This window comes from Sus scrofa, chromosome 4 (assembly GCF_000003025.6).
Source record: "Sus scrofa isolate TJ Tabasco breed Duroc chromosome 4, Sscrofa11.1, whole genome shotgun sequence".
Taxonomy (NCBI): Eukaryota; Metazoa; Chordata; class Mammalia; order Artiodactyla; family Suidae; genus Sus; species Sus scrofa.
Window position 1 is genome coordinate 99,293,256 of NC_010446.5, and position 15,265 is coordinate 99,308,520.

Here is a 15,265-nt window from a genome sequence, read left to right on the forward strand (position 1 = left end):
GTAGCATTTGCATGGCAGCGCGGCAACCCGTCTCGCCCGCCAGTTCGTACCTTTTAACCTGCGAGGGTTTCTGGTGGGCCTGGCTCTGAGGCCGCCGTCTCTTTGAGTAACACTGTTTGTTCGGGTTTCTGGAGCCATCAGGTCAGATTCGCGCTCTGCCTCTCGGGCTAACGGTTGGGCCACGTCTCACCCGGGAGCGAACGTCAGGAGAGGAAGGTCCCCGGAAAGAGAGCGGCTGCGGGACCCACAGACACCCGAGTGTGGAAGGAGGTGGACCCAAGGAAGAGGAAGGTGTGCAGGGAAGAACCCGCGTGGACAGGAAGGGAGCTTGGAAGAGGGGGCCTGGCGCAGAGGTGACGAGAGCCGTCTGGAGTCGGCACGGGACCCAGGGTCGAAGTGGTAACGTTGCCAGCCCCCAGGGCCTCTGCGTGTTTCGTGGACCCATCGGTGTTCCGGGAAGGATCCCGTGGCCCTGGTAATGCGTGTCCACAGGTGTTATCCTGAAAATTGTGTTTTTTCAAATGGAAAACGAGCTACGGAAGCTGGGAGCCCTTTATCCGTTTTTGTTTTACACCGCTTGAAGGCTCCGAGCGCGACTAACTTTCACCCCCAAATCTGTGGCGGATTCCCCTGTTTAACGGCAGTACAAAATCAAGGATCCATGACATTTTGGAAGTTCCCCCTCGCTTTCTGTTTTATTTATTTTCAAGAGTTTCCATATTCTGAGATCGTCTTTCTACATTTGGAATCTAAAACGATGGCAATTCCTCAATTCCTCCTGTGCTTTAACGGGTAGTAACTTTTTGCCTCATCCCCTGCTCCCATTTTCTTTTTCTTCTTCCTCTTTCTTCCTCCTCTCCTCCTCCTCCTCCTACGCTCTTCTCTTCAACCTCCTCCTCCCCTCTATCGCCTCCTCCTCTTCTTCACCACGTCATCTTCTTCACCAATCTGTAAGGCTATCTCACTGGGGGTTCCCTTTTAATATTCTTTATTGAGAAAGAATTTGAGCACCAATCCATGTGTGTTAGCTACTTGGATTTTTCTCTTACATGGTGTCTCGCCCGCCCCGCCTGCCCCGCCCCAACCCTTGGTGATTTTCCTATAGGTCTGTCGGTGTCTTCTTGTCTTGTCATAATAATGCATTAAATATCCTCAGTGTCAGTTATTGTGCTGAGTGCAAGCACAGTCGCTCAGGTTGTGGCTTGTCTTTTTCACTCATTATTCTGTAGTTCGATGAACAGAGATGCATAACGCGGTCAAACGGCGCAGTCTCTTCATTAAGAACTGGTCTTTTTATCTTACTTTTAAAGTCCTTGAGATCATGGAAATGCCCTGCTACATGGTACCAGTTAAAATCATTTTAAGTTTCATTTCACGTTTAGGTGCTTAATCCACACTGAAATGATTTTGGTGATAGCGGAGGTAGGGGTCAGATTTCCTTCCCCTGTCCTCTCCTCAGTGCATGTGATTGAACTGTACCACTGTTGAATATTTATAATGCTTTTAATACTTTCGTTTCTTGAAACCTCAACTTAGTCCAGTTTCTTTGATTTAAAATTTTTTTTTGTATACCAGATAAACTCAGTTCTCCTCATAATTCTCATAATTCATCTTTCATATATGGGACTAACTGTAGTGTTTATTTTTCATCTCCACTTCTTATACTTTTCCTTTCTTTTTCTTGCCTTTCCTCACTGGGTAAGTTCTCCATCACAGTGGTGAAAAGATGTGGTCAGAGCAAAACCTGTTTTCCTGATTCCTGATAGTTCCTCATTTTTAAGGGTCAAAGAGGGAAAAGCCAGTATTTTATCATCAACTCTAATGTTTGCCGAATGTCTTTTTGGTGTGTGTTTATCTTGTCTTTCTTTGGTTTGGAAAATACCCGTTAGCAGATTGGGGCCCTGCTCTTCCATCCTGTTTTGCGAATAATTTTTTAAAATGGTAAATCAATGGAGAAGTTTTTTCAAACACTTCTTATGTGCTGAAGTGTTTATGATTTTCCATCTTTACATTGTTACTGTGGTGAATTAGATTAATATATTTTCTAATGGCAATCGACTAACCTCCAGTAGAAGATGAAATTTGTCATGATTATAATTGCTTCATTCAGTATTTTTTAAAAAAATCACCACTGTATTCAGTAGTAAGACAGGTCTACGGTTTCCATCCTTTTTACATTGCCTTTTTAGAGATTTGGTTTCAATCTCAACTCATAAAAATAAGGTGGAGACCATGTACCATCTTTTACTTCTTTTGGAATTTGTTAGCTTAGGAGTCACGTCCTCTAATGAATTTTTTCGGTCCTGGAGCTTTCTTTGTGGAAAGATTTTTAAGTTTTGATTTTAAAAAAATGTAACGCTTGTAGGACTAATTCATTCTCCCCCAAAACCGTTATTGGAAAATACTCAGTTCCTCTAAATGTTTAAATGTGTTAACATGTATGCGTTTATGATATTCGGTTATTGCTCCCTTAGGTCTACGAGTTCAGTAGTGATGACTCCCTTCTTCTCTTTTTAACAGTTTTAGGAGTCTTTTCAAAGAGCCAATCGTTTACTTTTTCTCTTCGGTATATTTATTTCTTTAAAAAATTGTTTTTAAATTTACAGTACATTCGATTTATGATGTCGTGCCGATTTCTGCTGAACAGTGTATATTTATTTCTAATTTCCAAATCCCTGCTTTTCTGTATAGTTTCTGCTCCTATCTGCTTTTGCTGCTGTTGTTATTTCTTCTGTAACTGTATGAGATGAAGATTTAGCTCTTCAGCAGTCGGCCCTAACTTTCATGATCTACACTTAAAGCTGTGTGCTGTCCTCTGAAGACTGGTTTGGCTGCACCTTCTGCACATACATGGCATTTTCAGTTTTGTTTGATTCAGACTAGTTTCCAATTTTCCTTTTCACGTCTGCTTTGACACAATGATTGGGAGAGGTGTTTCTAAAATTTCAAACACAGGAGATTTTGTCCTTCTATTTTTACAGCTGAATTCTAGATGCTAGTTGATTCTCTTTAAATGTTATGTGTGGCTACCTCTGTGACCCTAGGGTGAATATAATTTCCTCTGAATACATTCTCCCCTGCTGGGCTCTTTGGATTTATTACCAGTTGGGGAACACCCACCAAGTTGAGGTCTTGCATTTTTCCCAGACTACCCAAGCCAGGCGTGCTTAAGCTTAAATCCACCAGAGGTCAAGTCTGTGGCCACGATTTCTCACGAACGTTTTACGCTTTCTTTTCCCTTATACTGCTTGTGGCCCCAAGGCTGCCTTGTCCAAAATCCCAGGCATTTGAAGGGGCGGGACTAGATCAGATCACCCTTACCCCGAGAGCCTACAGCTCTGCGGTCCCAACTTAAAGTAGTGAGGACCTCCTATAAGACTTCACAAGGTAGCCTGGGACTGAAACTTGACTTCCATATTTCTTGTACTCAAGGCCCCTGGCGACAGAATAGGAAATAAGGGTGTTCCACGAGGGAACAGGATAAAACCCCAGAAGAAGAACTGGAGAGTGACGAGGAGACAGGCAGTCTACTCCAGTAAAGGTTAGATTTCGGAGATGCGGAGAGCAGGGAAAAGGTGACTCCAGTGGCCCAGGGCTGAAAGCAGGTGTACAAGCCTCCCTCCCAGTCCGTGCTCCATGGCTCATCACTCTTCACCTCTCCAGGCCTGGCGGGGGCGCTTTGGGCTCTGAGGTCAGGCCAACAAGGTAACTGGCTGGGCTCCAGCCTAGCATAGCTTTAGCGCTGTGTGAGGCAAAGCCAAGGCCCTGCTCTCTTTCTGAACCTCGGTTTCCTTGTGAGTCAGGGGCGGACTTGGCTCTCAGCAGGCCGACGAGCACATTCATCTGTCCTGATCTCTGACCTAACTCCAGGGGCTCTCCTGATGATGGCACCGGTAAGGACTCGTTTTCCTCCACGACTGGCTCTATTCGTGGAGCCTGAAAGTTTTCCCCTTCGTGCCTTTGGCTTGAGCCCCCGTTGCAAAAAGTAACGCGTTCTCTTTTGTGCGGTCACATAAATCAAATCATTCCCCCAGTGTGCCAGGATGAGGGAAAGCCAAGTGCGCCTCCCAGGGATGAGTTTTTCTGGTTTTCAGAGACGTGATGTGTGTCAGCGTGTGGAGGAGGTTTAGGCGCCGGAAGAGGTGAGAGGATTTCTGGATGTAAAGGTGAACCGAAGTGGAGTTTGTCGTTGGCCACCTTGGACTGTCTGTGTGGCCTGGTCTCCACTGTGACTCAGGAGAAGGGAGGCCTGGTTCCTAGTGAGCAGCAGGCTTTCGGGTAGTAAGGGAACTCCCCTGTGTTTGGGGGAGATAAAAATGCGGCTACACACGTTGTTGCATCCCGCTGGCCACTTTTTGGTTTTTGGAGGTGACTGCAAGTTTCAGGAAAAGAGGGCATAGGTGCCTGTTTCCGCCCGGTTTCGAACCGGGGACCTTTCGCGTGTTAGGCGAACGTGATAACCACTACACTACGGAAACCCTGCCCGTGCAAGGGGTTGGTGAAACAGCCAGGAAAACAGCTGGTCCTGCCACAGCTGGCCACAAACATTTTTGACAGAAGAAGAAAGAAAAAAAAAAAAAAAAAAAAAAGACCTGGGAGCACGCGCGATTCCTCAGACAAGAAGGGTACCCTGGCTTAGGGTGCCTCGCTTCTCTCGAAGCGAAGACGTCCCCCCCTCCCCCCACCACACACGCTCTAGCTTCGGGATGCCGGATCCCGCATCCAACGCAGGGTCTCCAGATCCACAGCTAAGCGCCTGAGTCGCCCCCGCTGACTCCCCAGTTCCCGGAAGCCGCGAGGGGCGGGGATTGGGTGCCTCTGAGCCCCGGAGACCCCGCCGCCCAGCAGTGTGTTCGCCGCCCCTCCGTGGCCCTTTTCACGCTGCCAGCGGTCAGTCGGAAATGCGCGGTGCTTCGAATCCACTCGGGAACCCCAGGACCCTCCCTCCCTCTGCCCCCACGCGCCTGACCCGCGCGCTCCTACCTCACCAGCCCTTTCCCCCGCAGCGCTTCTCGGGCGTCGTCCTCGCCTAGTGTGAATCCACTACGTTAGTCACACTTTCACGTGTAGCAGGAACCGTAGCAAAGGCTGACGTCTCGGGTCAGATGGCTGTTCGAAAACAGCGAACGGCAACGCAGGCCGAGACGCGCTTCCCGGCCCGGGATTGGATCCGTTCGAAGCCCAGCCCAGCATAAAGAGGTGGAGGACCCAGGCCGCGGTCCACGCAGACCTCACGATGGCTCATTCCTCCCTCATTGTACTGGAGAGTCTTCCGGAAGGACAGTTTCGTTCTACCATTTACAAGGTGAAACCTCTTTTATTTGCCTGTGCACTTTTCTAGTCCACCAGGTGACGGGGTGCGAATTTTACCCGAGGACGGATAAAGAGGTTCCACGGGAAGCCGGCGTCTGGAGGGGTTTTCGCGTTCACCCCACAGCGCACGGCCAGCAGGCAGAAGGAGTTTCTTTTTGCTGAGACCCTTTAACATAATGTCTGTCTGTCTCTCGGGTTTCCTTTAGAAGTAAAGCGTAAAAAGTTTAGGGGAAGCTTGGGCCATTTTCTCCAGCAGTCGCTTGTCTGCTTTTCCCGGTGCGGCGGTCAGCCCGTTTCCTTCACGCCTCAGGTTCAGGTGCTCGACCCGGGGGCCGGCGCCGGCAGCGTGAGCACTGGCTCCGAATGCCGAACGCTGAGGCTCTGGCCTGATGTGCGTCGCCTCAAACAGCAGTCGAAGGTGCGAGCGGACTGCACCGTCGTCGCCGGCGCTGGCGCGCTGAGTCCCCAAACAGGCGGACTTAAAAACAGCTTTCGATCTGGACATTTCAGGCTCTATCTTTCACCTCCCACGCCCAGCCAGAGGGAAGGATTCACTGTCTTTCCCTCGCGCCCGGCCCGTGGCCGCCCCAGGTGGACAGGACGCGGGGGCAGTGGTCCTTTTCCCGACAGGGACCGAAGGCCGGCGGGCGCCCTAGGAACCACCAATACGCGCCCGCGCCGCCGGGTCCCGCAAACCCGCTAAGGCGGCCCCTGGAGCGTCCCTGCAGCAGCTGCAGGAGGCGCGGGGCTCCAGACCCGGTGAGAGGAGCGCGCTGAGGGGACCCGGCCCTGCCGCTGCCCTCGAGGACCGGCCCGGAAGCCGGACGGAGCCCAGGGGAAAGCGCAACGGCCGCGGGACACACCCCTCCCCCATCCGAGGTTCGGGGTGCGGGAGCCGAGCGTTACACTGAGTCCCCCTCCTTGATCGGGAGAGTCATTTGGCCAAATGCAGAGTCGCGAAAAGGAGGCGTTGTGTAGGCAAAAGCCCGCCTATTAACCGAGAAGCAAACGCGAAGTCCTAACTGGATGTGGGGTCTGAGGAAAACGCCGTGTCGGGAGACGACCCTGGGGCTGAGCGTAAGGCAGGCGGGAGCTGGCGTCCTCTAAGGCGGGAAAAGGCAGGCGCAGCAGGTCGTAGCGGCGAGACCCGGAACCCAGGTCTGGGCGCGGAGGCTTATTTGAAAGCGTCTTCCACCCAGCCGTCCCCGTTCCGGCACCCGCCGCCGTCCTTTGTGAGGCTGGGGGTCCCGGGGGTCTCACCCTGGGCGCCTCCCCACCCGCCTCTACTGTCCTGGCCCCGGCGACCTTCTCTCCTCAGGCGGCCGCCGGGCAAAGAAAAGCTCGTCTGCTAGGGCAGCTGTGAGGTGCGGCCGGGGCGAGGCAACCTGGCTGGCCTCGCAGGCGTGTCCAGTGTCACGCAGAGCTCTCAGCCTTTCGCGTGGGGCTCTGCTTGTGGAGAAGTCAGTGAGGGATCGTTTTTCGGGTACAGCGCCTTGGCAGGGTGTGCGGCCTTCGGAAGTTCACTCATAAACCAACGGCTCGCGGTTCCCTGGTGGTCTAGTGGCTAGGATTCGGCGCTTTCACCGCCGCGGCCCGGGTTCGATTCCCGGTCAGGGAAGGTTGCGTTTTTCTTTCCTTCCTTCTTCCTTTTATAACAGAGTCTCGGCACCCAGCCATCTTCACTTCAACGCCTAACGTGCCCTGTGCCCCAGGGTCCAGATGCAGCCACCTGGGCAGCCATCTGTCTCCACTCCTCCCTTCACCTCAGAAACCTAACATCTCGCTGTCAGTGTCCATCTAAAGAGAACTTGAGATCCGAATACCAATTATTCCTTTAAGAAAATTTGGAAACATACAAAAATTTGCAAGAATAGTGACATCGTATATTCACCACCTAAATGCACCAGTTAACATCACCACCACTCCCCCCCTCCCCCGGCTCTCTAATTCTCTCTCCATATACATGATTTAATACACCATTTGAGAGCAGCTTGCAGACATCCACTCATGATCGCTGGTTGGGACTTTCCTTCGTCGTGTCCCTTCAAGCCAGCTTTGGTGGGACCTGTCCCCCAAGGCCAGCGGAAGGATTCGTCCTGGTTAGGAGGTCCCTCTTACCTGGTTCTCTTCAAGCTACAAGAAGCTTCAGGCGGAGATGTACTCGGTTCTCCCTGATAGTGCAGGCCAGGCACCCCTGTGCTTATAAGAAAACGACCAGTTTGTCATCCACCCAGGACACGCTGCCCTCCGGACTCCACTTGGTTGCCTCCAACAGGCCCATTCCCTTTCAGGCCTAGTCAACTCTATGGTCTTTCTTATGGTGTCCACTTCTCCCTCCTCCTTCTCCACCCTAGCTGTGTTCCTGGGGACAGCAAGCCACCCCTCTCAACCAGCAGCAATGGCCCAACACCTCTCTAGTGCTTGGGGAGGGAGTTGGATCAAAGTTTTCCTACAAGAGGAGCGAGAACTTGCGATGGCAGAAGGCAACCCCTTGCTTTGTTGGGTCTCTTGGCAGACATGAGGGAATCGACACTTCTTGACAGGTTGTGACACATGGCCCATGGACCTGGCCAGCTTGGTCCACGGCTCCCTTACCTTTAATGGACAGTTATTCTCATATTCACAAATTACAGTAGAAAGGTATTATTATGAGCCTTTCCCTATGCTGTAGTTTGAAATGACCCCAGTGTCCCTCACATGTGACATAGTTTTACATTAGTGTAATGCTTATCATTAACACTAAAATTAAGGCGTGAGAAACACAAATGCATGCATATACATCAAAATATATTGTTGCTTGATATTAGCTAGATAGGAAATTGCATATTCACTCACATGACCTTGAAGAAAGGGCAAGCCTAATCCAAGGGGGTAGACTTCGGAATTGGATAGGCATTACCTGGAAAGTGTATCCAGGGCCCCGCTTGGATGTTTAAAAAAAAAAAAAAATTCTATTCTGTGATCTTGGTGATGATCACACATTTCAATATTCAAATAGATGTCCATTGGTGATTTGTGCTTTTTTTGTTTTCTGTGAACATACCTTAATAATTTTCTTCTGGAATAAAACTTGGCAGTTGGATGTCCGAAAATCCGTTGTAGACCATGACCGGTTTGGAGTATATTGTAAACTCTTTAAAGTCTGTTTTATTTTGTGTAAAAAAGCATGAGTGATATTTGAAACATTTCCACCCAAACCCAAAACCCTATAAAACAGTTCCCATATGACTGGACCATTTTCCTTTGTGGAAGCTACACGCAGGGCTCATTTAGAGCTTGAACCTGATCTTTAGATATTTTCTCTTAAGTGGAGACTGATGGGGCACATCCAGAGCGCTACAGCCTAGTGCACTGTTGATGTGAACTCCGTTCTCCTGACCTGACTCTCTTTGGTGTCCAGTGCTGCTCTGGTAGATAGGGTGCAAAAGGAAAAGAGCGCCCTGACTTGGATTCCAACCGAGGTTGCTGCGGCCACAATGCAGAGTACTAACTCACTATATGATCACGGGCGCGCCACCGGGCTAACTAGAGACTGATTTTGTGCTACTACTTTTGACATAAAACCATTCCAATTACTGAGCTGCTTTGTTGGACAACTGCATGTACTTCTGATTTTCCTTCACATCTTCCTTCCGTTATTCACTCCACATTCTGATGCATTTCTCATCTCCCCTGCATCCAGCCCTTGTCTCTGCACCGGTCTCCTCCTGGGAAGTAATGTTGCTTTGTTCCTGCCTCCCCTGCCTCTTTCCCTCCACGGCCAAGCTGAGGGAGGCCTGTGCCAGACGGTTGGGGGAAGGCGCGGCGAGGAACTGGAAGAACCATTCCTGAGCCCACCGGGCATTCAGCTTCCCCGGGGTCCCATTTGGTCAAGCCCGGGACGCCGTGGCCGCGGGCGTCTCCCAGGCGCTGGCATCTGCAGCGGGTGTGGAGGTCAGCTGCCTTTCTGCCTTCGGAATCGCCCGACACACGGCTTTCCCACGTTTTCCTATGCTTTGCGCCGGCACCGCAAGCTGGCAAAAGACTCGTGGCTCTGACGGGAATGAAGCGGGGGCGGCCTCCCGCCTGTCTCTGTGGCGCAATGGGTTAGCGCGTTCGGCTGTTAACCGAAAGGTTGGTGGTTCGAGCCCACCCAGGGACGCTTCCTTGGGCCTTTGGAGGTGTAACTAAGTGGCATGGGCTGCTTTCTCCCTGGCGCAACACTTATGCGTGAATTTGGGGTGTTATCTCCTCCGTTTTGCCCGACACGACACCATCGCTTATCCTCACAGAAGGCCTCTGGAGGAAACCAGGTCTCTTGAAATACAGCATTCCTGGCAACAGCGGAGTCGTCGTCTCATCCTTACCCCCTGGGTTCCTTTTAACAATGAATTGCCCTCCATTATTTGTACTGCTATTTATTAAACCCTTTACATGTACCTTTAAAATCAATTTACTTCTATGCTTTTATTATTGCAAATCGTACTTTTATTGTTACCAAAGAAATGCAGTCATCATCTTGTCCACATGCCTACTTGTAGAGTTCTGGAAGGGCAAATGTTTTACAAGAGTTTACATGGTTTTGTATATGGTTCCACTCCCTCACCTTCACTGGCTTATTAGAAGTAACTTCTGTTATTGCCACGACTGCTGGAGGCTTTAGACCATAGATCTGTAACTCAACACATCTGTACCTCATCCCTTTGTGCCCATGGAGATTTCTCTCTGGTGTGAGTTTCTTTCTTCCTGGAGGACTCTTTTAACTTTTCTTGTGGTGTGGGTCAGCTGGTGAATACGTCTTTCAGCATTTGGATGCCTGTAAATGTCGTTTTTCACCTTTATTTTTGAAAGAATTTTTAGGGGTAGGAGCCATAAAATTCCCTACTGGTACTGGTTTCTAGCAACTTCCCACAGACGTTGGGTCTTTCTCTAAGTGGTTCTTTTTGTCAGTTCCTGCTAGTAGTTGCTTTCATCGCCTTTGTACTAGGTTTTCCATTTATCTGCAGCAGAGACCACATTCTTTTGGGAGAAAACCTTTTTTTGAGAAGATTCATTCTTTGCTGGGATATGCATCTTATTACTGCCTTCCTGGCGTAGAAGCGATAATGCCTGCACTCACCTGTTGGTGCATTTTGTTTCATCCATGTTGAAGCTGCTGTGTTTACTCTGTGTAATCCAGCATACGTAGGCCACTCAGGTAAGACCTGAGTCTGAACCAGAATATCCAGTGGTCTTTCCAGGAGGGAACACAAGATATTGGGAGGCACCAGAGTCCAGTTTCTCATCTGCCTGTGCTGTGAGAGTTTGCAACTAGCCATTCCTTCTACTGGTTTCCTGCCATCTAATCTTTTCTCGGACTTCATTTCTTGAGTGTCAGCTGCCTTGCAATCATTGCCAGAAAATTCCCTAGATGCCACCCACTCCTTCTTCCCACTCCCAGCAGCCGCTTCGTATTTCTGGCTCCAGTCTCCTCTCCCACTCCCCCTCTTTTCTCTCAGGCCTTCCCTTATTACTTGCCTTCATATAAAACTAGCTTTCTTTCAGCCTCCAATTTGCACTTGACATGCTTCAGTAGGCTGATAAATTAGGAAGTTTCTTTAACATCCCTTCTCTTTTAAATGGCAGTCGGAATTTACAAAACTTTTTTTTTTCCAGTCAAAAGTAATTTTAGTTTTTTTTCCCCTCTCTGAGCATATTGGATTACAGTTTAGAAGGAAACCAGTGTTTATAGTTGTCGGCTTTGCAGCTGGGCAACCCGTTTCCCCAGGATACGTTCTTCTCTTCTTGCTTCGCTCTCCCTTCTGATCCACAAACTCAGGGCCACTCAGAAAAGGCAGGGCTATGGACAGAAGGACTACTGCTCCCTCATGGCTACCTTGAGGACTGTACTCACAGATCAGCTCAGTTCTACAAGCCTCTGAGATCCAAGGGGGGGTGCTGGCAGTGGGAATGGGGTGAGGAGGGGCCATACTTAAGGCTAGGTCCAAAGAAAACCAACTGAAAAGCACAGGATGCCAATGGAATGTTTGGGTCATTGAAAGAATAGTAGTGCATCCTACTCGCCCTAGCAGCGGGAGGTTTCTTTGCTCAAATACAGAATATCTGAACCAAGACTGAGGTTACCTTTCAGTGCTTCACTGATGAGAAAACGGGTTTTTAGAGTCTTTAACCAATCTCCTTAGTCTCAAAATTGCCCACACTAGTATTCTCTGGATCCCTGATCCAGGAGTTTCTGACCAAACGAAGCTAAGCAACACTGTGGCCAGGGCCTGCTTGGATACTGGTTTCTGGGCCCATCAGACATACCAAGCTTATTACCGAGACTTGGGTTGGGTCTGTGGCTAGGAGGCCAACCTTTGGGGGGAGCTTCCGTTCCAGGCCTGATGCCACGTGGACTTGCCTTCTGTTTGACCTTGGACCAGCTCCTTCAATGTGCTGGGCCAATTTTGCAAGTGTCATGTGAAAGTGATGATAAGTACCTCATGAAGGTGTTGTGTAGAATGAGATAACCTAATAATACACCTGGCATAGTATGCGGCTTATAATAAACATGTCCAGCTAGGAAACAAAGATAAGCTTGTACTTCAGGCTTTCGTAAGATTCAAAAAAAAAAAAAAATTGTATTTGTGAATGTAACATCCATGCACAAAATAAATCAGTATGAAAGAATAAAAAAATTTGAGTGGAATTTACAAAACATAGACCCACCAAAGGGACTTCTTCACAGCAGCTTTGTTCATAAGAGTCCCCCAAGTGAAAACAATTCAAATGTCCAACAAGAGGTGAACAGATATAATTGTGACGTATTCAGTCCAAGGAATACGATGAAATGAAGCAATGAAAGGAAACAAGTTCTTGATACCTGGCAACAATACGGATTAATCTCAAAAACATCCTGCTGAATGATGACAACTACACACCCTGTGGTTCCAAGTATGTGAATTTCTAGAACAGGCAAAACTAATCCAAAGGGACAGAAACTAGATCACTGAGGACCTGGCTCTGGCCGTGGTGGGGGATGGACAGGCAAAGGGGCACAAGAGGACATTTTTGGAGTAATGGCCATGTTCTTTTTTTCTTAAACAGGGTAATGGGGACATGTGTGTGTATTCATTTGTCAGAAGTCATCAAACTTGAAATAGATGCATTTGATTATTTTCAAATTTTACCTTAAGAAATTTGATTTTTAAAATAATGATCAGGAGTTCCTGCTGTGGCTCAGCAGTAACGAACCCAGCTAGTATCATGAGGATGAGGGTTTGATCCCTGGCCTCAATCAGTGGGTTAAGGATCCGGCATTGCCATGAACTGCACTGTAGGTCGAAGGCACTGCTCAGACCAGGCTACCAGGCGTTGCTGTGGCTCTGGCGTAGGCTGGCAGCTACAGCTCCGATTGGACCCCTAGCCTGGGAAACTCCATATGCCGCGGGAGCGGCCCAAGAAATGGCAAAAAGACAAAAAAAAAAAAAAAGTCTTTTTCAATTCATCCCAAGAGGTCCCACAGAGACCTACAGGATCCACCTCCTTTTCTGTTACTGGAATTTTCTAACTTCCTCGATAATCGTGTGGACTTTTCTCCAAGGTCTTTAGACACAAGCGAGTTCACGCAGAGCCAAGTGCTCTTTCTGTACCTTAGCCCTGCGCATCCTCCACCTCTTCTGCGGGGGCTGTTGGGGAAATAAGAAATCGAGGCCCAAAGGAACACGAATATTCATGGAGTATTTAGCTAAGTTTATTATTGAGAGAGAGAAAAAAATCAAGGTGCATGCTTGCACATAGTCTGCACAGGGCTGTTGTGTATTTGCAGTTCTATTTATGTGGAATTAAAGCTAAAGTTGTCATCATCCTACACTTTATAAACAGTCAACATTCACCAATCTGCTCCAATAATGATATGAAGCTTACTCTGACATCCTGTTCGTCAGAATTTTTACCAGTGTCTCCTGCAGTGCCTCTGACAGCGCATCGACCTGACCGTATAAAGGGTTGGTAACGTTCGTCAACATTCCTCTGCCAGCCAAGGGGCGCGGGGAAGCAGGGAGGCTGGCGAGCGTCAGACTCCCAGGCGGGCGGGGCCGGGGTGGAGTCGGAGTTGCCCCAGCACGTGGTTTGTGGCTTTTGGTTCCTCGCTGCGGTGAGCAGGGAATTGTGCGTCCCCTACTGCGCAGGGCCGCGGGCGCCTTGCCGCCTGCTCCCAGGTCTGACTCCGGTGACAACTCAAGGCACTGCGGTCTTTAATCAGGATTTCAAAGATCATCAGTCATTCGGATTCGAGCTCATCCACAGGACACAGTCACGGCCTGCGACGTGGCCGACAAAGAGGAGGCAGGAGAGGGTTATCAAAGTCGTTTTACGAAAACAGGCATTTCCCGTATTCTTTTGGCCTTTTTCCTCACTGTGCTGAGCGCTCGCTCGCTCTCTCCCCTCTCCTCCCTGGGCTGCCCCCGACTCCCATTCGCTTTCTTCTCTTCAGCTTCGCCTCTCCCTCCCCTCCTCTCAGGACGGACGACACCAGACGAGGCTGAGTCGCGGCCCAGGATGCTCAGTTCCGTCCCAGTGCGCACGTGTCCAAAGTCGGGAACTTTGCCTGTTCTCTGCCAGCTCCGGGGTGGGGGTGGGGAGAAGCACCCCCGGCTTTGAGAAACCTCTCCCGTCTTCCCTCTCTGGCGTTCCTCGTAGGCCTAAAAGCTTAAGCGCACAGTGGACTTCTTGGTTGTCCTAGGACCCGGTGGCAGAATGCACCCTTCACCGGGCATTTCTTGAGTGCCTATTAGATACCAGGCCCTGCCCTGGAGGACCGGCTGCATCGCGGGCAATTCCCAGGTCCTGCCGGTTGGAGTTCACACCTAGAGACGTAGAACGTGGGCGGCGCAGCGGGGGCACAGCCAGTTGGTATCCTTCGCACGCCCGCCCCACGGGTCCTGTGGGTACTCACCGTCAGCGCTACGGGTGAAGCAGGGCTAAGAGGGGTAACGCGGACCGCTTCAGCCGGAGACGCTGTAATGGGCACCTGGAGCCGAGCGGCTGCTGAGGCTGGGAGGAGCAGGTGGGGTGGCCGTGGATCTGGCGTTCGGCTGTCAGAGTCCCCCCGGCTGACCCCCAAACGTTCAATCAGTGACCAAACGTGCCCAACGATACCAAGTCTTGGCTTCAGTGTCTCCCACCAGCACCCTGGCTTTAGGGAGTATGAGAATCCGAGATTCCTAGGCAGAGGCTGAAAAGCAATTTCTGAGATCAGGAAATGAATTGAAAGACTAAAGCTTCCGTGTCTCTGTGGCGCAATCGGTTAGCGCGTTCGGCTGTTAACCGAAAGGTTGGTGGTTCGAGCCCACCCAGGGACGGCTTGCTTTTACTCTATCGAAGTCTTTTCTAGCTGCTTGCAAACTTAGATTCTCTGTTAGCCAGCTCTCGCGGTTCTGGAGGGTACGAGATCAAGGCGCTGACAGATTCAGTTCTTGGTGAATGTCTTCCCAGCTTGCAGAAAGCCTTCTCACTGTATCCTCCCATGGTAGAGAAAGGAAATCTCTTCGGTTTTTATGAGGACGCTAATCTCAGCATGGGGATTTCCCTTTATGAACTCATCTAAACCTAATTACCTCCCAAAGAGTCCACCTCCTAAAACCATTATATTGGGGACTTAGGGCTTCAACAGATGAATTTGGGAGGGACACATTCAGGGCATAATTGGTGGTTGCATAAAGAGACATTCCTCAAGTGTCTGAAATGCCTCCTTGCCTCCATTCGATACAGTCACACGAAGATGGGAGAGAATTTGTTCTGCAGTGTGTTTTTGTGTTCCCCCCCCCCCGCGCCCCCCAGCATCTGGAAGTTCTGGGGCTTAGGGATAGATTCCCATCGGGTGCTACCAGCTCTCCAGGGCTCTGGCAACCCTGGCTCCTTAACCCCTGGGCCAGAGGGCGTGTGTGTACACAGGAGGGCGTGTGTGTACACAGGAAAGCAAGGGATTGTAGAA

General features: G+C 50.0%; 4 non-coding genes across 4 annotated transcripts; 3 read left to right on the forward strand and 1 right to left on the reverse strand.

Annotated features, from left to right (window-relative positions):
- On the reverse strand, positions 4,406–4,478 carry TRNAV-AAC. The gene has a single exon. It is a non-coding gene; the product is annotated as a tRNA-Val (tRNA).
- Positions 6,860–6,931, forward strand: TRNAE-UUC. Its single transcript has one exon. It is a non-coding gene; the product is annotated as a tRNA-Glu (tRNA).
- On the forward strand, positions 9,381–9,454 carry TRNAN-GUU. The gene has a single exon. It is a non-coding gene; the product is annotated as a tRNA-Asn (tRNA).
- On the forward strand, positions 14,560–14,633 carry TRNAN-GUU. Its single transcript has one exon. It is a non-coding gene; the product is annotated as a tRNA-Asn (tRNA).